This window comes from Vidua chalybeata, chromosome 6 (assembly GCF_026979565.1).
Source record: "Vidua chalybeata isolate OUT-0048 chromosome 6, bVidCha1 merged haplotype, whole genome shotgun sequence".
NCBI lineage: Eukaryota > Metazoa > Chordata > Aves > Passeriformes > Viduidae > Vidua > Vidua chalybeata.
In genome coordinates, this window is record NC_071535.1 from 10,698,779 (window position 1) to 10,721,810 (window position 23,032).

A 23,032-nucleotide genomic window follows, 5' to 3' on the forward strand; every position below is an offset into this window, starting at 1 on the left:
CTTTTCCTGTGCACATAACACGACTTGCAGGCACTCTTTCATCTGCACTGAGGCAGGAAGAAGAGGCAGAATTAGCCCCTCATTACAATAATGTTTCTCACACTTTCTCCAGCTACTCTCTGCAGGCATTAGTAAAGGGGGCCTGGCTGCCAGAAATGCTGAAAATCTACATCTCCAGTTAAAAGAAACCAGAGAGCAGGGTGCTCAGTGGCTCTGAAAAATCAGAGCCACAGAGCTTTAAATAAATGCTTTTATGTTCTTAAAAATATAAATATATAGACTTAACTTTACTCTCTACTGTAAGTGCTTTGTTGGAAGGAAATTGTGTATTTTCCAGACTGATTTCTCTTACAGCTTCACTATAAACTGTACTGCATCCATACATCAATATATTTACCTGCCTGCTTCACAGCTGGAAAGAAAATTAAGCCATCTCAATCGCCTTCACATTCAGCAATAGAAAAAACTGATTTTTTTTCCTCACTCAATGCCAATTAAAATGCAAAATGTGGATAATCTGATCTTCATTAAATATTCCAATCCCCTCCATAGCACAGAGTGGATATACCTCCATCCTTTGAACCTTTTCTAAGACTGGAAAAAGCAAAAGAACAGAGGCTGTACAGTCTTATTACTTATTTATTTAAAATGTTGTAGCCGTGCCTCCCTTCATCTCTTGGCTCCTTACCCAAAACCTGTGTAATGAGCAACATCACAGGGCCTGACTACCAGCAGACACGACACCTCCACTAAAACAAATGCATTTATACTGATTTATGGCAACCAAGGAGCTGCCACAGCACATCCAGGGAATACCCACCTCTCCAGAAAAAGGTACACCTCTGACAATGTCTTCCCATGGTATTTCTCACAGATCCCATGCCTTAGTGAGTAGGAGCCATCCCCACCCCAGCTTCTAATCCTGTCTCCATTGCTGCAGCCAGTGCTGAACCACCTTGTCCTGATGATAGAGGCTCTTCCCTGGACAGGCACGGAGCCAAACCTGGCATGAACCGATCAGATATGTACAAAGGGAAATCTTGACAGCATCTGTGAACAGAGTTTAAGAGAAAGGAACAAAATAATACCACATATGTTAACAGATTGAAATGGTAGCTATGGTGACCACGGACAGACAAAGAACAAACCATTTTGACTGAATTCAGCCAATTCTTTCTAACAACAAACTGCAAGTATAAAGCAAACTTTTAAAAATCCCTAATGAAATCATTATACCAAATCCATTCAGCTCTGTTTGGCTTGTTTGCTTTCTAAATTTCCATTGCAGCTATTATATTAAACCTATTAATCATTGATGTAGTCAAATAATTTCCACTGACTAAAAAGGGGGATTTTCTCACTGTAAAAAAAAAAAAATATTGGATTTTCAAGGAAAAAATTAAAAGCAAGGAATAGTTATTGTAAAATGGCAGACATTCATAATTCAGGGCATTTTCTTATGCATGAAAGAGTGTCTGGATTTTGTAGAATACGGGCTTGTTTATAAAAGTTGGATTACTTTGCCTATCCTGATATGCACTGTAGCTATGACTGTCCTGTTTATTGTGTATCACAGTGTCAAACGTCTCAGCATCTCTTTCCTCCAGTATGCCACGGAGCTGGAGCTCTCCCATTGAGGGCTGGCCAGTTGTCCCTAAGGGAATTGCACTGAGGACAACGTGGGAGAGCAAGAGCTGAGCTATCAAGGAGCAGAAAGGCTGCCTGCTAAGAGCCAGAGCTGCAAACAGGCAGGCAGGAGATGGGGAGGATTACTCCAGTGCCAGCACAGCATGAGGCTGCTCCAAGTGCTGTGCAGCTGCTCGCTTGCTTGCAAACTCCCCCCCAGGAGGCTGGCAGGGACCAGAGGAGCCCCCTCAGTGAATGTCACGATGGAGACTCCAGCACATGGCCTGCTGTGGAGCATCCAGGCACACCTCGATGGATACCCCAGTGCCTGCCCTGTTTTAGTCCGGAGACTGTTTCAGCACACCTGAAACAGGCAGTGATGCTGGTCCTCTGCCCTGTCCCTGCACCCAGCTGCGCTCACTGGGGAAAATTTCAGAGCACAACACAAAATCTTATTTCTAACCTGTGGCAAAGCTGCTGTCATTTCCCTGGGTGAGGGCTTAATATTTAACTTGGTGTGCTTGGACCCTCTGCGGACTGTACAGTTCCTAACAATATGAATTTGCACTGTAGCTGTGCTTTTGATGCTCCAGGAACAGTAACTTCAGCTTTCTGCAGTGCACAGATGCTCTCAACTCTACTCTCGCATTTCCATCTGCACGAGCTCGTCGTTCTCTAAAGAACAAAACAAACCTGAAAAGCAAACTCGCAAGAAGTGCCCACCATTCAAACGCTGCTCTTTTATCTGTGTGCTGACGGAGGCTGTGGCTCAGCCTTCTGCCCATTAAGCTAAGCTCGCAGCGATGCCATCGCTGCCTGCCTGACGTGGGCACCGTCCCCGGCTGGCTGTGCCGCCAGCTCCCGCACACCGCAGCGGCACCGAGTCTACGGCCTTCGCCTTCTGCCGAGCCCGGCCCTTCCCTGTGCTCTCCACCCACACACTTGGCTTTCGCTCTTGCCGGCGCACAGGGCAGCTCCCTGGGGACTGTGCTGGCTCCGTGCGGGTCCCCGGAGAGCAGAGCTGAGCCAGGGTGAGCACACGTGCTCCTGAGCTTTGCACAGGGACAGCCGGGGAATCGGCGTTCGGTCCTGCACAGCCTCACCTGCTCAAGACGTTTGCTTTTGCTGCACCTTAAGCGTGGCAAGGAGAACGTGGAGGGGAAGAAATAAGCATGTTTTCTTTCTGTATTGCCAGCAAACAGTAAAGAAGCAGTTACTTTAATTTTATGTGCAGTAAACCCTCACTAGATGGCTCCTTACAGCAAGTAAATATATTCCCCACAGAAGGAACACTGGTGTGGCAGAGTGTGTGAGAGCAGAGATAGCGTGTTGCTAACTGGGCTGTGTGGCTGGCTGAGTGCTTTGCATGGAAAAGCAGGCTATAACACGGGCGTGTGTGGGTGAGCAAGTGAGCGCTTACACGAATTACGAATGACACCACTCTGTGAGTCGTGAACTGTGAGTCACATGGGCATCCGTGTCTCAGGCACATCAAAAACGCTACTTGCCCTTTTCTGTAGGTATTTATGTTAATTTGTTTCACATTCAACTCTCTAATTCAGAACGCAGAACTGGGCTGTGGTCAAGGGTACCAGCAATGGAGATCCTGCAGTGGAAACAGCTGATCCCAGCAGCCAAGGTAACAGATGGTATTAAAGCTGAACCCCCTAATGTCATGTAATCACTCCTAAAAAAAAAAAAAAAGCAATGCTTGCTCCTGAAATGCCCCCCCCATTACCATCATGAGAACATGTTATTTATAATGTGTGTATTGGCAGGATGTTCTGGGCAGAAGAGCAAAAAGAAATGAGCTGTCATCTGCAGTTAACCTCTCATTCATACATCACTGTGTGCATTCAGTGGTTCAAGGTTATGCAAGTTGATTGTGCCCTCATTAACGAGCAGTGTTAATTGATGTCTATCCTGCTTTGAGATAAACATGTATGTTATGTGTTAAAAGTACTGCATGCTGTGAAGAGCTGTATGGTATACAAATGTATAGGGGCCCTGCATAGGGAGCTGCAGGGAGAGGTTGTGAAATGCTAGGACTGATTTAAATCCACCAGCGATTCCAGTCTGTGCAGCCCACGTCCCTGCAAGACAGCCTGGTGCTGGCTCGAGGGCCAAGTGGCTTCTGCTGGCAGAACTCAGCCACTGTGTGTGCCCCCAGCTCCCCACTCTGGCTCTGGTTGCACCCCTGAGCACTCTGCCTACTTTTCACATTTCAAGGTGAATTAGCAGCGATTTTAGTTTCCCTTAAGCCCGGAGGCTGTAACCTCTGGCCATCAGCAGCTCATGGGTGGTTTAACCACCAGTGCACCAGGGCAAGCAGACACAGAGGAAGGTGCTGTCCATCTCCATATAAACTGCCCCTGCTCAGGAGTCAGATGCAGTGGAGCCAGGTCGGCTCCTGGTCTCTGTGTCAGCAGCCCTTAGGGCTTTATCCAGCCTCTTTTTCCTCACATTTCCCTCTGCTCATGTGCTGGCATGGTGCTAACTCAAAATGAGCTCATGTACTCAGACTCACGAGTCTCACCTGTCCTGGTGAGGGACAGAAAACAACGTTCGACATTGTGTCAATCTTGGACATTTTATTTTTTCCCTGAGAGCTGCTGAAAATCAGCTCAGATAAATACCCTGAACTAGGTCATAATCTACATACAACATTGATGCAAATATCACTTAAATTAGAGAATTATGGCACTTACATTAAATAATCTGTATTATATTATAGAATATTATAAATGCTCAAAAGAATTGAGTTACATGTCTCACAAGCAAGCACAAGCCATTCCAGGCTAATACAAGAATTTACCAATAAAGTAATATTTGATCATCTAATTAGTGGAGCTGTTATCTCCCCAGAACAAGCAGGACTTAGAGCTTTTAGGCTGTTAAACACTTTGTCTCAATGCTTAAAAGCAAGTAGCACCCAACAGACCTTTCCTTTTCTCAGTAGCATTGCCTTGAAATGCAGTTGTTTACTTCAGGCCTTGAAAGCCGGATTAAGAGCAGAGATTGTTTGCTTTAAATTATACACACAAATTTTATTGCCATTCCTTCTGCCACTAACAAGCTATTTAATAAATGTCAAAGTGGCAGAGCTCACTGACTGCAAAAGTGAAAGGGTCAAATCTGTGAATCCAGAAATAATACTGAGATTTTCCTCTCCTTTCATGAAATGTACTTGCAGCATACAACGTTGAAGTGCTTCCAACTTTCATAGCAACAAGGAGAAGCAGCTCATGAGTCAGCCCAAAGAGGAAATATGTCATTAGCCAGGGAGTTTTCAACATATGCAAAACCATCAACATGTCTATGGCATCCAGGGAGGAATTTTTATAATATTCCTTGTAGTCAGCAGTTTATTGCCAGAGCTGTGGGTGTGGCCAGGTATCTCAGTGTCTGAGGCTGTGATTGCCCCCAAATTCACTACGCATTTCATTCCATGGCTCTCATGCTCCTCCTTTTCAAGACAGGAAACAGACAAGACATATTTGTTTTTGATAACTGCTGGAAAGACCCAGCTAAGTCCTGGTGGTTGTACCTTGAGTTCCTCTTCATCCTTCATATCGTGCTCACTGCACCAAGGAAGGGGTAGGGCTCTTATCTCAGCTTTCTGCAGTTCCAGCCGTTCTGTAACTGAATGAAAACAAACACAAAGAAAAAAAATAATCAGCTTCCTACATTTTCTTGCCTGTGTAAATTATGCATCACACTCATTATAGGAAAAAGGAAAACGCAGATTTGGAAATCAGTTGTGAGTTTCTCCATATTTCTTAAAATTATGCAAGTGTTACAGCTGCATACACAGGGGACTTTCTTTTTTCATGCAGCTTTACACCAAAATAAAGGCCTCAGTTGTTCTAGTTGGTGATTAGGCTCAATATTATGCCTCTGGGAATGGGAAGCACAGGGACTCAGAGGAACAGAAAACTTAATGAATTCTTTATTTGAAGAAGAAAAAAAATTTCAAAATGTTTTCCAAAGCTCACAGGAGAGATTCAGAGGCTCTTTCCTCTTCAGGAAAATGCAGCTCTTCCAGGTGAAAAAATTAACCCTTGTCTGCTCTCAGCTGCCCCTCACCAAAGGCTCCTTGACCTCAGAGCCCAAGCTGAGCTGCGTTGTACAAATTCTCCCACTGGCTAAAATGAAGTCACCGGCCCCTTTACTCGATCTTTTCACTAATATGCCTCATACTGGCACATCTCCCTGCAGGACTTGGGACTCACAGCAGGATGACTCAGAAACCAATCTTGAGTTGCACAACAAGCTCCGAAAAGACAAGGAATACAATTAGTGAATTTACATATACTCACTTTGGAGAGGGCAAGTGGTCCATGAACCAGGCTTAGCAGGCCCCTAATTTGGACAGGCTCCTGCATCCAGGTCTGACCCAAGAACATCAGACCTCAAAATGGAAAGCACTGCACCACGGGACAAAGGGACAGCAACGCTGCCCAGCAGGAGCAAATGGGAAATATCCTGCTCTGGAAACACCTTTGGATATTGGGGGGCTTTCCTGATGTTGGTGTAGGTTGGGGTTTTTTTCCAATTTTGAATATTTTATGTAATGGAATAAATAAAAACAAACCCCAATCTCAGGACTGCTCGCAGAGGAACTGGGCAGCTGGCAGAGCATCAGTGAGGCAGGGCAGCAAATCCCCACTGTCAGCCTGAGGCAGAGCCTCCTGGTGCTGCTGGGTCTGTGACACCTGCCTGGGGACAACCCCAGAGAGGCCACAAACCATGACAGTGAGACACCATGGGAGCCATGGGCCACCACTGGAGCCGTGGGCCAGCCTCAGCTCCCAGCAGTCCAGCTAAGAAATGCCCTGCATTAGGGACTCTGCCAGCACTGCTGCTGGGACACAGCAGTGCAGCACTGAGGAGTCTTGTTCGACAGGGGCACCCATGGGCTCCTGCTGAAGGCAGCCCTGCTTCCAGCCCTGTCTACACCAGGAGGTGAAGACACAATGGTAAAAGCTACCCACTGTCTTATTTTATCCCAGATCAGATGACCCTAAATCAATGAGCTGTGCCTGATGCTTCTGAGTGCACTCAAGCCTGCACATAAAAGAGGACTGGCAAAATAATCATGTTGCAAAATGCTGAGAATAGTAGAAGTGGTCACCCAGTGTATCCAGGCTGCTAAGAAAGCTCTTTTGATTAAATCAAACACAGAGCACAAGAAAAATGCTCACATCATACATGATGGTGTCTCCTGGGCTACCTTATACTGAGATGAAAAAGAAAAAATTACCCATGCAAAACCCACATCATTCATAATCTGCAATGCATTTGGACAGAGGGAGGCCAGCCTTAATTCAAACCATGTGTGTTTGGCTTTAAGACCAGCATCAGCAGGACTCAGCCAGCCTGTGTGCCATCCTGCCTGCCCTGGATTCCCCCTTCTCTCTCATATTCAGCACTTCTTTCCATGTTCACAGCTGAATCACTCTTGCATCAGCAGCATCACCATGGGCAGTGTTCCTTCTCCAGCGCAGGCAAGTGGCAAGACCCCCAGTCCTGCTCTGCTCGAGCCCTCAGCAGCACAGGATCTCTTCTAGGATACTGTGTCAGACTCCTGCAGGGCCCTGTGCAACTTTTTTTTTTTTTTTTTAATCCCAAATTAAAACTTAAGCTTCAAAGGCATAGATCTAGGGGCGTCTCTTCATGCAGACACTGTATGTCCTGGAACAGATCCTTTAATTTTGTGGTGAGCTGGAAGACATTTGTATTCAAATCCTTATTTAGGCTCTAATGCTCTTTAGTATTGGATATAGGGATTTTAGACTGGAAATGGCACTTTTGACTTTACTATCACCCCAAACAGACAATCACATTTTAAGCTGCTATTTCTTTTCCAGCCTTCTTACACTGTTCTCCACACTCTCCCAGAAATTGTAATTATTCTGCCACATCTACTCGACTAATAAAATTTATTCTGTTCTATGTTCTTCCCTCATTTTCTTCACAAGTCTTACACCATCAAATAAAATCGAGGTTTTCATTTGTAAAGTGGTTATCAGCTGGTGGTTACAGTTCTTTGAACAGGCTACAGTGATGGTAGAAGGGTAGAAATGTAATGCAGTAGCATATACTGTGGTGTAACCTCCAAGCATCATTTTGTAGGGGGTGTCCCACAATACCTTCTCCTTTTAGAGGGGGTTTAGCCCTAGAGATGATAACAGTATTGGTTCTAATGATCTTGCTGGGTGTTAAAAATAGACATGATCTAGTTGATGTTCATGTCACTCATGCCAGCTCACCTCAGCGTTTGCAATCCTGCCTGAACACAACAGGATTTGTAATCTCCATGGGTCCTGCAGAACAGCCCTCACTCAGGGATCTCTCAGGGCTTTACAAGCTCACCTTGTGCTTTGTATGCTGCCTAAAATCCACAGGGATGGACATCACTGGGCTAGTGCTGAGGCAGGGCAGGCACAAGACCACATCCCTCTAAAAACACAGTGACTGAAACTCCCTCGGAAGGATTGAACACATTTAAAACCACACCTATGCCCAAAAAAATACGTTGACTATACACAAAAGATTTGTTTGAATCTCAGTTTATTTCCAGATTTGCTCATCATTTTTGCATTGGTGGCTTTAGGAGCAGCAGCTTTTGTAGCTGTCCAGCAAAGGATTCATTCTCAAGTGTCCCTTGTATGCAGCTGTGCTTGTGGTGTCCATAGAGTGCCACGCACCTCCTCCACTCTCAAATGGGCAGGTTTTTTCCTCAAATGTTCACACCCAAGCTGGGATGCATGGGTAGAGCCTCCCACTCATTAACACTTAATTTCCAGGCCTGGGGCCTGGGAGAGTTTTGTTTCATAGGCTGGCATTGCTCCTGCTCTTAAAAAAAAAAAAAAAAAAAAAAAACCACAACAAATCCCAGATTAAGGATGAGCTTGAAATTTTCTGTACATTCCCTCTGCAGAAAACAGAGACTCCAAAAAAAATGGGGAAGGGGAGCAGAAATCAGATGTCATTCCCAAAAGGCAACAAGACAACATCCACTTATACAGTCTTACATTCCCTCATCTAAAATCAGTAACACCCTCAAATAAATAAAAGAGGCATATCCATTCAGTAGATCTGGGGAATACTGCAAAAAAAGTAGTTAGGAATATTATTTCATATCCTCAGCATATGGATGCACATTGCTCTGGGAGCAACTTTCCATGAGCACTACAGCTAACAAGCTTGCTGCAGAGCAATCTGAGCAGCAAATTTTAAAAGAAGGCCCAGAAAATATTCCCCAGAAGACAACTTGGAATAACTAATCATAAAAAAACTCACACTGGACAGCTAATTTAGGAGCTCTGATCATCCTTCCAGTAGCTGGAAATACAACACTTGATGTGCTTGTCCAGTCAGAACAGATGTGTGTGACTCAGAGCCGCCTGCTCGGGAAGCTGTCGCTCACCCTGCACTCAGAGGCAGAGCTGGCTCACAGAAAAGTCCTAAGTGAGAACAAGAGTGACAGTGTGTGTGTGTGAGTGTGTCAGGGGCTTCCCTCCAGCACATTATTTACTGTGAATTACTTAGGCAGCCCTAGATTTTATTTGATAATTTTTCCCTTGATGTGTTCCATATAAAGGCAGTGTTAGCATTAACCAAAGCTAATCCACGGCACAGTTGGGAAGGGGATTATTTTGCCGATTATTGGTTTCTTTAAACATGGACTTGTGATCAAAGCAATATGGTTCTAGTTTTTTCCTCTATTTTTTTAGCTTTGTAGTATGGTTCTTCTAAATAGTAAGTTACCGCTATGAGCACGCTGTGAATTTCCAATATAGCAAAGCTTTAATAATTTGCAGCCATAATTGTTCCTGCTTGAGTCTCCAATTCAATTTGGTGTGGAATTCCCATCTCCCAGCACAAAGCTTAACTCAACGGTATCTGTGTGAGACAGACTATGAAACTAGTCTGGTATAATGGACTTCATTAAGGGATAGGCAAATTATTTTCATCTGTAATCTATTTTAAATGGAAAAAAGGGCTTTGAATAAATACTTTTCCTTCAAAAGTTATTAATTTCTGTGGGGAAAAGAGGCATTGTTATTGTTGCTTATTTTTTCCTTTGTTTTCATAAAGGGTTTGAAAATTATTTTCTGGTTGAATTATTTATTTGGTTGAAATAACAAATATTTAAGCCAGGGATGGAAACAACATCTTTCTTTTTTACTGAAGAGTCAAACTGTGCAAGGAGCTTTCACTTCTTTGCCTGCCCATCTGTAACCTCTTCTGATGCTAAAATCCCACCAGTTCATAGATTGACATAACAAGCATCACCCATCTCCAGACCTCAGTAGCCATTTCTCTGCCTGTGTGTAGATTTAGTAGCATCAAATAATTTTTTTAGTCCAGCCTGAAAGCAGAAAACTGTGACATTTTAGCACAGATATCTGTTTTTAAGAGGGAGCCTGTGTTGGCACAAGACCATTAACCCTAACCTGAACATGCACAGACTAATAACAGGTAAGTGGAAAGTCTTATTCAAGCCCTGCACATGGCAGTAAATTACTCCCCTGATGAATAAAAGCCATTACTTAGTATTTAGCATCATAGCAAGAAGTCTCTTTGGCCTGTTCCTAACAGAGATGTTACAGTTAATTTAGTGTAAAATTATCACCTGCTGTACAATAAAACAACAAACTGCAGTCAAATAATCTCTTAATAAATGAAAATGTGTAATAAACGGTGTCAGCACCACAGAGACTTGGCAAGGCTGAATACCCTAAAGGTACCAATCCAAACAAATTCACCATACAATATATGGCCTATGTCATTTCTGCTTCTTATCAGAGATGATTCATCTGGGAATCCCTGGCACTAAGTTTTACCTCTAAAGGCCAGGCAGTTATTACAATGATATAATTTCTGCCACATTAATTAAATATAATGCCTGTTAGCCCCTTTATAGGGCTCTATAAATTTGTTGTAAACATACGCCGTAGATGGACATACGTAATCTACAAATGTAATAAACATTCAGTCAGCTTCCTCTCCTTGCAGAGCTGGGAGAGGTCAAATTATCACAGGGCCAGAAAAACCACGGATACCCAAAGGTAAACCTAATCTTGCTTCTGTCACACATTATGATAAATATATTTTTAATATATATATACACACACATCTTCATATACAGAGACCTGTGTCTCTGCCAGAGAGGGAGGCAGCACGAGCACAGGGAACATGAGCTGGTGGCAGCAGGCAACTGCTCTCACTGCCTGCCACATCCAGTTGGTGAACACCAACAAAGGCCCACCAAGTCACTGCAGTTCAGCACAGTCCTTCTGCTGGCTTCTTCCAACTGCAGGGGAGCCATGGTTATGTTAAATTGCCTAAAGTCTGCATTTGCTGGAGATTCAAACACTTGCTTTACCCAGTAGGAAAAAGAAATAAAGAGTTGAGAACAAAGAGAAAAGCAAAGCCAAGGGAACAAAAGCTGGACAACACTTTTTGCAGCCAGCCAGACCCAGACTTTGAGCAGCATCAACAGACTTTCTGAGGCACCACATGAGAAAGCTGAGGAAGATCATCCCCATTCCTATGGTCCCCTGGGAAGAGGGCAGGATGCTCAGTGGGCTCTGCTTGCCTTGAAGTCCAAGTCCATCTATTTGAAAACTACAGAGAGACCTTAGAGGATTTGCTTTCCTCTGCCCCCCTCCACACTGGCTGCTTTAGTGAGCGCCGGGGGCCTGGTGCCCCCAGCCACACAAGGTTTTTGCAGGTGTGTGGAGCAGGTTGTCCCTCCTGGAGCTGGCACAGGCCTCCAGAGCCTCTGACTCTTGGCTTCTGCTCTTGGAGGGAGCCCAAGGGTGGCCTGCAGCACAGGCCATTCACACTTTCATGCTGTACTTACTCTTGGTTTGTTTCACATAGCTCACAAGGCAAGAGCAAGGGACAGCTGGTGACAGTGAAAGCCATGCAGGGTCAGGGCAGGACACGACAGGATGCAGCTACCTGGAAGAAATTTTTAATAAGCTTCACCATCAGAAGCCCATTTATCTTCCCAGAAGTATTAGTCAAATTGTGAAAAACTGCAAAATTACTTTTGTTTGTGTCTCCTACACAGGCATTTCTGATCGCATCCCACTAACACAGCAAACCCCATATCTTACAGTACAGTCCAACTAGAATAATGGCTTCACTTGGGACAACTTGGGAGCTGCCTGGCACCCCATGCCAGGCCTCTGAAGGGCTGCCCCTGGTGCAGGTCAGCTGCACTGGATAATCCCTTATGTTAAGCATCCTGCTACCACTTTTATAATGCAATCTTCACTGGTACAAATAACCCTGGTCCATCCATACTTCCAACCACAGTCCGGTACCATGGGCAGCAGGAATGACCTCTCAAGTCTACTGGCTCACATCTATCTTCCAAGCTGTTGCTGGTGTCTTTACACAGGTAATTGTGCCCCAAAACTCCTTAGGTCCCCACTCCTCCAAGGTGACTTCTGCAGAAGAGCAGTGGAACAATTTCTCTCAGGCTTTCAGGATGGGGAAAGAAGCTGTGCTGATGCATAAATTTGGCTTGGCATCTGGAAGCAAAACAACATCATTCCAGAAGATGACCCGCGTGTCTTCTTCCATTCTAGTTCCTGGCTAGAAGGTTGACATGACACTACTGGAGATCCATAAGAGGTTTGGGTGCTGCTACAGGGCTGGGTGCAACCTCTGTGTGGGGGTGAGAGGGGAAGAAGGTTCAGGAGCCCTTGGGGTAACCACACCACCTGTCCCATGGCTCTGGCAGGGCACACATCACACTGGGCAGCACAGAAGGTAGGACAAGCCTCCCTCATCGCTGGCACAGCCCTCCCATTGTTAAACTACAGGGGCCCCCAGCCAGACTGCTTTGCTGCTTTGCAAAGACAAGACCCCCCAGCCCTTGGCAGATGTTGGGCTTCTGACTTCCCTGAGAGGGGCCAGAGGCATCAGTTTATTCTCTTCACACCACCACAAATGGCAAAGCTCTCACCCAACACACCTTCTTAAAAGGCAGGGACTGACCATTTAAAAACAGGAAATTAAAGTGACAGCTAGAGGAGACTTCTCCACCCAGCTCCTTCCTTGGGAAGCTCCATTCCTGTATAAACATCTTCTGCCGTTAACCTCTCTGGGCAGGTTCTCCTCAAGCTGTGAGAGCAGAAACTTTTCTTCAAACTGAGCTTAGTTGAGCAGAAGATAAATACAGCATTTTCCTTCAATTACATCAAACAGTAATGGATTATCAGGACATGCCAGCACCCTCTGGTAGCAAGAAGGGGCAGTGCAAGGGTGGAGCTGGTGGTCTCTGACACTTGCCCTGTTTAGGGGTCTCAGCTGTGCCAAAAATGGGCAGCTCAGGCACATTTCTGCTGCGGGGGCAGCTGGTATCTAAGTTGGCCTCAGGAACAAAGTGAAATGTAAATGCTCTGTGCTTCAAGCCAGTGCTAGGGTTTTCTTCACTTTTAAGAATGCTTTTGACCAAAATGGTGAAAGATTCACTGTGTTGAGCAGTGTGATATCTGCACCTCCTGGCACAGCCTTTGTCCTGTCATACTGCCACGTGTGCTTGCAAAGGTAACAATAAAAATAAAAATAAGCGGTACAGTGAAAGTATTTTTTTGCTTTATAAGGCCAGGAACAGTCTATACATCCATTTTTATTGATACAGTGCTTGAGAAAGTTCCTGTCTGACCATCAGGCAGGCAGGCTGCCAGGCACCATCTCTGAGATCCACAGCACAGAACTGGCCCAAGTCACCTCCAGCAAGTTTCACACAAAGTGATGCTGCCTGAAGGAGTGAAGAAAGGGAACTGGATAGTCAAAGGCTGAACATAATCCTTCAGCCTTTAGTTATAAAACAGTGGGGAAGCACTCTCCCTGCACCAAAATGGGATCAAGAAGAGGACTTGGAAGTAGTGTGGTTTTACCTTCACAAATTCTTTTCATTCTAAAGATGGAGGGGAAGAGTGAAGCAAGTGTGGTTTTATTACAAGGATTCATGACCTGAATACTGGAGAGATCTTTGGAGACCTGTGAGGGCCCTGACATCCACGGGGGGCTGTGCTCTTCACCTGGCTGTGCAGATTTGCATCTCTAGCTGCTTCTCCTCTGGCAGAGGAAAACCAACAAGTCTGTTGTCTGTGTCTGATGCAAAGGAGAAGTCACCAATAATGGGATGCTGTAGAAAACTTTGTCACTACCAAGAGGGGCCAAGCCTGGCTCAGTCTCCAGCCAAGGGCAGCTGATATGACACCTGGATCTGGCCACCAAGACACCATGCTAACCAAAAGGACATCACAGCAGTGAGACTATTGACCTGACTCACTTTGTGGTCCACAACTGATGCCTGGTAAGAACTGCTGCCTGTGAACCTCTCCACCACAGCACAGGAAACAAAACCACCCAGGGTGAAGGCAATGGGCAGAGCCCAGGGCAAGGCAAGCACTGGTCCTGTTCCCTGCTCACTCCCATGAGGAGAGGAGCTCAGGGCCCCACCTGCTCCCACTCTGCTCAGTCCATAAGGGCAGCAGGAATTTAAGTACATCCCCACATCCTCCCACCCCCCAGCATCTGCCTGCTAAAACAGTTAAACCACCCAAAACTGCTATGGTTTCAGTTTATCACATATCACATACAGATCTCTCAGTGCTCATGGCTCTCATGATGTTTGCTTCCCTCAAAATGTCATCCTATAAAAAATACCTAATTCAGCAGGGGGAGGGAGTTTGGTATTTTCTTCTGAGGCTTTGGGTATGTTTTTCTTTTCACCAAGCAAAACCACTTTGGCCTTCTATAACTGGTAGGAGAGAAGTGTGATCCAGGGCCTTGAAGTGCTGTTAAAGGCTGAAAAGGAGGGGCTGTAGTTTCCTTATTCCATCCCAGAAGGGCCTCACCCTCTGTAAGGCTTGTGACTGTACAATTTGACTGTTTGATCTTACTCATGTCAATGAAAGGGACAGACCACTGCCTGCACTTGTGTTCTTGCTGCTGTCACCAGGGCTGAGTCCCCCATTCCAAACAAGATCTCCAGCCTCAGCATGTCCCTTTCTTTGTATTATGAAAATGGCTGTTTATATGATTACTATTGCTACTGGCACTTCAGTTTAATGTGAAATTAAATGCTTGATTTGGTACTGAACCACGATTTTCAGGTTTTTAATTAAAATTAATAAAGATTGAGTAAAAACAGAAGAAAAGTTTGAAGTCTGAAAGTCTGAAATTTTTAGAAAAACAGGGAACTGTTCAGCTTTACTTTGCTTTACCTTTCAGCTGTTTCAATGTCATTAAATTTTGCATTTTTTGTGGAGGAAACCCAGCCACTCCAATTATGAGCTGTAAAACTAAGAAAAATAAACAAGAAGAGTTTCAGTTAGCCTTTATCTGTTGCCAAATCAGATGTGCCTTTTGCCTGAAGTGCAGCTACATTATGGCAGAGATGCCCACTGAAGGAGGATTTTCTCACAACACCCATGGCCACTGCCATCCCTTATGTCCTCAGACAAGATTCACTCCACTCACCTGGGATCACCTTGCTTTCAGTTTTGCCCAGTCCTGGATTTTCCCTTCCCCCATCAAAGGCAAAGCCATGATTGCACAATGGTTCCCTCTGCAGCAAGGGCAGCAAACCAGCCCCGCTGTCCTGTAGGACAGCTGCAGAGGTGGGGGGATCCCCCCAAACAGGGAAACATGACACCACCCAGGAGTGATTCCCCCTTGGCTGTGGAGTCCTGCCCTGGGGGCTGGTATGTGCAGGACCACACCATGCTCACATCCCTGACCTCACAGCACATACTGTGCCTTCCCCATGCAGGGCACAAGCAGAAAGGTGATGCTTTGACTTTTTGGGGTCACTCCTGACTTGCACCACCACCACAGCCGATGTAGAGATTCCTGCAGGAGTGGCACATGCATTTGGTTCCACATGATTACTTGGGTGGTGACAAGGAGCAGGATTTGGGCCTGTATTATGGTTTCATTATTTTGATAAAGATTTCTGCTTAACAGACATTTTCCCCCTCTCTGCTGTGTGCAAACCTCACACAGAACCAAATCTGTCCAGAAGTGCATTAAAATGCAAAACTATTTCTGCTTCCATTAGCACCTCTGATAGACCACAAGGGTAGTTCTCATTCTATTTTACAAAACCCCCCACTACAGTAAGGGGAAGAGAGGCAGGGGGATGTTTTAAGTGGTGTGGAAGATGTTAAACATTTTCACCAGGTCTGTCAGAAATTCACATCAAGAACGCCAAAATGTTGCAAAAAAAACCACACACACCAAAGGATTCCTACAATCGAGTTTCCAGGCCAACAAGTGCTGTTCTGCAAGTGCCCAGCCATCAGGTATGAGCAGAGCCTGTGCTGCCAAGGCAGTTTCTTGAATCAGACCCAGGTTCCTCTGCCTATAGTACTGCTGTACAAACTGGGGAAGAAGAGCTACTGGGGAAGAGGGCTACTGAGCCCTCTAGACATGATTACACCCATGTTACTGGAATTATAGAGGGTCGATATTGCAGAAAGAAACAAACAAACAAGAGAAACCTGCCTGCTCCCTGTCTTAGCTGTGCCCAGCAGCAGAGATGGTCCCACCACAGCCATGTCTCCGTGGTCTGGGCTTTCCCTGCTGTGTGTTTCTTTCCTGGCTGTGTGGTCTGGGCATGGCAGATGCACAAAGGGGCTCAGCATCCTGAGCAATGCACACCAGCACAGTTCAACAGCAGTGGCTCCAAAGGGAGAGTGAGAAAGGTTATTGCTCAGTAATTAAAACTGAGTTCTCACCTGGCACGCAGCTGGGACATGGAGCAGGAGAGGCTGCAGCTAAGGTTTAGCTTCCTTGGGGCGCCGCTGTGAAGGGAGAGCACCCCATCACAACATGGCTTCCTGAACCCTGTGCTGGGGCTGCAGCCCCAGGCACAGCCAGTGCCCATAGCCAGCCCTGCAGGAGAGGCTGGAAATGGGAAACAGCTCCATGGACAAGCTCTGCTCACATATGCACAGCATGGATGTAACCCCACAGCAGCATAATCAACAGAGAAACAGCAAAACAGCCACCTCAGGGTTACTCAGAGAGAGAAGGAGAGCTGAGCCCACTTCTACCCTGCTTCGTGGGGAAAAGAAAATCTAATTGCATTCTCTCTGCAACCAGTTACCAAAGGGCTTCCTTCTGTTCCTTTGTTCTTTTGTTGTTCATTATGGACCTTGGTCTTTTTCTTGCTCTGACTATCTGGGTTTTCCTCTCACTGTAACCAAGCACACAGCTATCCTGAAACCATTTTCTCCTCTTCCTGGAGAAGAGAAATATTAAAGCACAGGTTTTCCTCCCTCAGTTTGACTCACCTCTCTACTTTCCACAGATGCCATTTCCCCTAACCTTAAATTTCTTCTGCTGAAAAAGTCCCTCAAAATAACTAACCCTCCTGCCTTCCTTCTCTGCCTCCCACCTCCTGTTTTCCCATCCCTGCTCCTCTCCTGTTTCTGGTTTCTTCCCTTTCATCTGGTTTCTCTCCACCAGCTGGTCTCTACATACACACAGCTCTCCCCTTCCTTCCCAGTCTCTCTTCACCCTATTAGCATTTCTTCACTTGTGCTAATTAGGCCCTTGGTAAACATCTTTTCTGCCTCCCTTCGCATGACTTCCTAGCCCCCCTGTCCTGCCATTTTCCCTTCTAGGGTTGCCTTTAATGCCCTCCTGGGATCAAGAGGCCGCTCAGTGCATCCAGAGGTCTGTGTGGGCTCCAGCAACCCCTATTAAAATACTCCTGCTCAGAAAGCAATCCAATCTGCATCCCCACACCGCTGCCCTGCACGGCTCAGCACCAGCGAGGAGCCACTGCGATGATGATCACCCCAACCAGGGCTCACTCCCTTAATTAAGAGGAGGTCAAATCATTACCAGCAGGTCAGGCCAAAAGCAGCTCTGAGCACAGCCAGGCTGGGTGCCCTCCTCCCCCAGAGTCCCCAGCTCTGCATGAAAACTCCACTGCAGTCCCAAACCACAACCAGCATGGTCCAGGAAGGGCTGTGCATCTCTCCCTGGCAGGGGGAACAGCCACAGGGGAGCATTTCATCTCAGAGCTGATGTTCATGAGACCTGCCCTCGAGGATATATGTTACAGCAGCAGCATGACTTATAAACAGAGCCTTGCTCTGCATCCTGGTGGCACGTTCCCAAGTCTCCAAATAGCACAGGTCACTGACAAATTGTATGATTCAGATGCCAAACCCTTGGTATCTGGGATGGTTCTAGTTAAGAATTGGAGAAAGGAAGGCTTGTGGCTTCTGAGGAGTCCAGCCCATTGCTGGGAGAGGTCAGAGGGGTTTTGGTCTATGTGTGTGCTTTTGTCAAAGCTGGACTGGAAGAAAGTTTCTTCTCCCAAAAATGACTTTGAACTGCTTTTCCCAGGGGTATTTTTCTCAACACGGGATCCTCAGGCAAAGAGTTCTGCAGCTGTCAGAAAACAAAATGCCTGCAAAGAAAACCAGTCCAGCTCAGTGTATTTTGTTTCAACATCACTGTCATTCTTCCCCCTGATCATCACTACTTGCCAAAGCAACCAAAGCCCTACTACTGGACTAGACCCTGTGCTGAACATGGGAAGATGAACTCTCTGGTACAAGGGGAATCATCTAGACAATTAGCTCCTGTTTGGAAATCATTTAGAACAAGAAAAGTAGATTTTTTTTTAACATTTGAAACATTGAGCCATCACTTATCTGGCAGCAGCAGTGTGGCTCATACACATAAATCCACCTGAGGACATAGGAAGGGAACACAAACACTGGATTTTGGCCAGCACTGCTTTTGACACCCAGACATTGCCTCTTTCCAGGCTGCCCTAAAGGCTGTAGGGAAGAGCAGGTATCACACTTCCAGGAGGTCACTGAGGAACTGGGTGTTGAGTCATGTAAACACACAGCCAACTCTACCCAAGCATCACCCAAAGCCCACAGAGAACAGCCCTGGCAGAAAGATTTGCCCCAGCTCATCACAGCCCCTCCTCAAACCACACGGAGCCCACAGGGAGCCAGTGGGACCAAAACCCAGAGAAGGGCTCTGCTGAACACACAGGGGAGCTGGCACAGGAACACTATTGTCCCTCCCCAGCCCTGCAGGGCCTTTCCAAGGACAACGAGCCGCCGCAGCTGCATCTCTGCACTGCAGCTCTTCCCGCTTGGAGGAACACCCGTTTGGGATGTGTTTGACCCCACATGAACCTTCTCCCTCCTTCCCCTGCCAACTGCAAATGCGTCACTGAGGGATATTGCCAGAGCCAGTCCCGGTGAGAAGTCGGGTGCTTTTTATTGCAAAACGGATGAAAATGAGGCAGTCTGCCCACAAAACTCTATCAAAAAGTATTTTGACAGGGAGAAAGTTATTCCCATTTTTTGCATCTAACAGATTTTATTTTCTATTAAACCAAAACTTTCTGTTTATTTTGAATTTTCTTTCTCTCTCTCCCCCCTTGGATTTAGAAGCTGTGTTAGCAAATGCCACAATGCAGCAGCAGTGCCATAAGCTCCCAAACAGCCTCCTCACTGACCTCACAGCACAGGCAGTGAATGAAGGACTCCTTTAAATTGCTCTCTGTTTTTTCCCTTTGCCTCCCACTCTCTACTCCCCAGGACACAGCTTCCCCTGGGACTGCTGAGCAAACACAATCCATCTCCTCTTCCACAAATACTGCACTTCTGATTCTGACAGGGATAGATCTGCACCCCTTCAGCTGCCTCTGGGTTCATGAAGGCTGAGAACCACACCAGCTCCTCCCCAGGGCAGGGTCAGTGATCGATGCCTCAGCAAAGCTTTGCCTGGGCTGGGTTAGCCAGCACATTGGCAGTTCCCTGGGATCTGCATCCCTGCCCACCTAAAATATTGTTCCTTCGCAGCATTTGCCAGCTGCAGGGTGGAACAGGCCTTGCTCACTCCAGCCATGGCATCACCCTCACCAGGTGTGAGCACCAGCAGGTCCCCCCCAGTCCAAAACTGGTCCTGGTCAGGTACAAGCACAGGGGGCCTGGATTCCCCTGAGCACTGCAGCTGGCTGGGAGCTACGTGCCAGGGCCATGCCAGCTGTGGGAAGATGGGTAATTTCCAATGACCCAGGAGGCTGGAGCAGCCCTGACAAACTCTATCTGATCGTGCATCAAGCCAGCCCATACAGTTTACTTGTCAGAATGTTTTAAGCCGCTGTGGATGTGCAGCGGGAGCTTCTGCTGTACCACTGCTCTGTAGCAAGGGGGTTGTGACAGCAGTGATCCAGGCTCCAGGAGCAGCTATTCACTGCACTGAAAACCAAGCTCGTGGCTCTCCTCTCATCCAGCTCCTGGTGCTGGGGTCAGACAAATCTGCATCACGGCACAAGGCAAAAAACAGCAGCATATTTTAACTGTGCTTGTTAATAAACAGTAGCAGCAACCCTGTCCAGCCAAAAAGGGAGAATTCTAAGGCAGTAACAGGCTCCAGATAGGATTAACAGCACATATTCTGGAGATGAGGTACGGGTGCAAGAGGATGCCATAGAGACGAGACCAGCAGTGCTTTCCTGCTAACAGCAGTGATTCATCCAAGAGAGTTAACTAAGTAAAGTTTTCCCAGACAAATAGAGCAAGGTTTGTTCCTGTAAGCCATTCCAAAACAGTTGGCTTTTAGTTTTCCATTGAGCATCAGCCATTTCCTTGTCCACTCTTTCCAGGAAAACCTTTAGAAAGGCTGGGGGGGAAGAAGGAGGGACGACAAGAGAAGGCTGTTCAAGAATGCCTGCAAGTTAATAAAAAGACAGCGTGGAATGCTCTTCTGTGACAAAATGGCAACATCTGATTTTCTAAAGATCCCACACTACTTTCTTGCTTTATTGAATTTTAAAAAGGATTGGGTATATTCCCATTTGGCCATATTTCCAGGCAGCTGTAGTGTGAGTTTTACACACCCTCACCCTGAGCCAGGCCTAAACCTCCCCCCACCTCTGGCATGGCAATTGCTCTCAGGGAGATGCAGGCAAGGCACAGCTTCCCTTCCCATCCCTACTCCCAGTGCTGGGTGAGGGGCTGGTAGCACTTTTAGAACTCCAAGGGCCAGAGCTGACCTGGGGCAGGTATGACACAGAAGGGTTTAAAGGCTGGAAGCTCCAAAGCTCAGCTCAGCAATACAAGATTCAGGCATCATGAGACAACTTATCCCAGTCCTGGTGAAAAAAGGAAAAAAGGACAAACCCTGGCCACCTCACCACCTCACCCACCAGTCCTACAGTGGAAGGGAACATTTAAAAGTGCTTGTTTGCAGCACCCTAAATAGAAATATATATATATATATATATATATATATATATATATATATATATATATATATTTGCCCCCATCATAGGCTTTGCTTTGTGAAGGGAGGGAAATGGGTTCTCAGGGGCTTTTTATACCTTTGTGAGCTCCCACTACAAAAACAAAAGGAGGATACAAGAGCCCTGTTCCCACCATCAGCAATAAAATGTTACACAGCTATGAAGGTGAAGCTGAGATTATAAAGTAAAACTAAGTTGAAATTTAGTATTTTTGCCTTAGGTCAAGAAGTTGCATTTTCAGTGAAACCTTAATTACTTCTTCCAGCTGTAGGTCTTAAATAAGCCTGTCTGTCAAAAACTCACAGATTGGGTTGAAGTGGAAATTTCTGTGTAACCAAATTTGGAGCAGATGAAATTAAAGAAAAATAAACCACAGAAGAAAAACAAAATGACATAATGTACTGAGCTGAATTAATTTAGATTTCTTGACAGCCTTCTGGAAGGGGTTACCAAGTCCCACATGCCCATGCCCAAGGTGTTGGGCAGGAGGAGAGGAGAGCCACAACAGTGTTAGTGCAGTGAAAACACCTACCAGAAGTTGAAGAAAGCCTAGAATAACTAAAGTCAAACTTCATTTGGTCACTCCTCAGTACAGCTGCATTTTATCATCTCCCAAAGTTTTCATGCGAGGGAGTGTCAAAGTCAGCATATTCACATTTTTTATTGATATGCCACCTTGCAGCAGGTTCCATGTTAAATTTATCACGTGCAATTTCCAGCAGGGCAGGCGGCCGCTGTGGTGTTGCCTCCCCCACAGGGAGCCCGTAGTGCTGGCTGTGTCTATTCCAGACACCAGCTTAGGGCACAGCCAGGGCCACCCTAGGCTCAAGAGCTTTTTGGTCACCAAGAGCCGTGGTAGGGTCCCACAGCCCCTCCAGCATGGTTCACAGTGCTCCACAGCCTTCTCTGGGGACGATGACCAGCCCAGCACGGGCAGCTTAAAGCAGGGTGGACAGAGCAGCAAGAATGCCAAGAGTCACTGTTGAAGCATTAGTCTGCTGCCAAAGCACACCCCCCCTGAACCTTCTAAGGAGACTTGGCCTTAAACCCCAAATCCACATTTAGAGTAGCTCTAGACTCCCTCAGGTCATCTTCTTGTTTTTTTTCCCTAAAGAAAAGCAATGTGTTGTTCAGCCACTGTAACAGTTGGGACAGCATTTGGCCTGGAGCAGAATGACCCTCTGCAGAGGAAGGGTCAGGGGAGCAATCAGCTTGCAGCCCACAATCCATATCCAAAGGTGTGGGCACTTCATAGCTACACCACACAGCTGCTGGCCAGCTGCCACAGCTGCTTGCCAATGCTGGCCTCACTACTGGCAAAGCCTGGAGCTTTTCTTCAGTGAAGGAACCCGGTCACCCACCCCTCCCCACCCAGCTCTCTACCCCACACTTAGTCTGGTCACTGGTCTGGAGCTTTCCCCTGCCTCCATTTCAGTCTGGGCCCACTCCTGCTCGTTCTGTTGTGCCTGATCACGTGTAAGGAAGCACAGACAATCAGATAGCCACCACATTCAGTAAACAAAAACGAAAAAAGAAACTCAGGACTCCCAGGAGAAGCCACACAACAGAGTGATGTTATAACAAACCTTACCCAGACCAGGAAAGGAAACTGATCCTCTATTATCTTCAATATATTAAGTAAAATACAATCTCCCAGACCCTATGAGAACAAAGGGCTCCCTGCAGCCACCTCCCCCCCACCCCAGGGAGAGCAGACAACTTGTGACAGAGAGCCTCACCTCCCAGCACACTGGACTGTGCTCAAGGCACAGAACAATCATCCCTGACATGTCCTGAAGGAGATGTGTCCAGGGCAGGCTCCTCTGCTCGCAGCAGGAACGTGCTTGTACGTGACATCCATCCCCCACCCACGCCTTTGCTTTGCCATCTCAGCACTGCTCGGGAGTCCCTGGGGCTTTACCCCCGCCCCCCCCCCCCCCCCTTTTCGGTGGCATTCACTGACTGTCAGGCCCCGTCCCGTCTCTGCACTGGGTTGGCAGCGAGCAGGAGATGCTCAGGCCGCAGCACTGGGTCGCACTCAGGGGTGAGCCGAGCCCTCGCCCGGCACGGCCGGGC

General features: G+C 46.7%; 1 long non-coding RNA gene across 1 annotated transcript; it reads right to left on the reverse strand.

The window, feature by feature from the left end:
* Positions 1-669: 669 nt before the first annotated feature.
* Positions 670-22,871, reverse strand: LOC128789631 (uncharacterized). The gene is made up of 4 exons (XR_008431488.1): positions 22,696-22,871; positions 11,501-11,601; positions 5,174-5,268; positions 670-1,050 (listed from the first exon to the last, which is right to left on the reverse strand). It is a non-coding gene; the product is annotated as an uncharacterized LOC128789631 (long non-coding RNA).
* Positions 22,872-23,032: the final 161 nt, after the last annotated feature.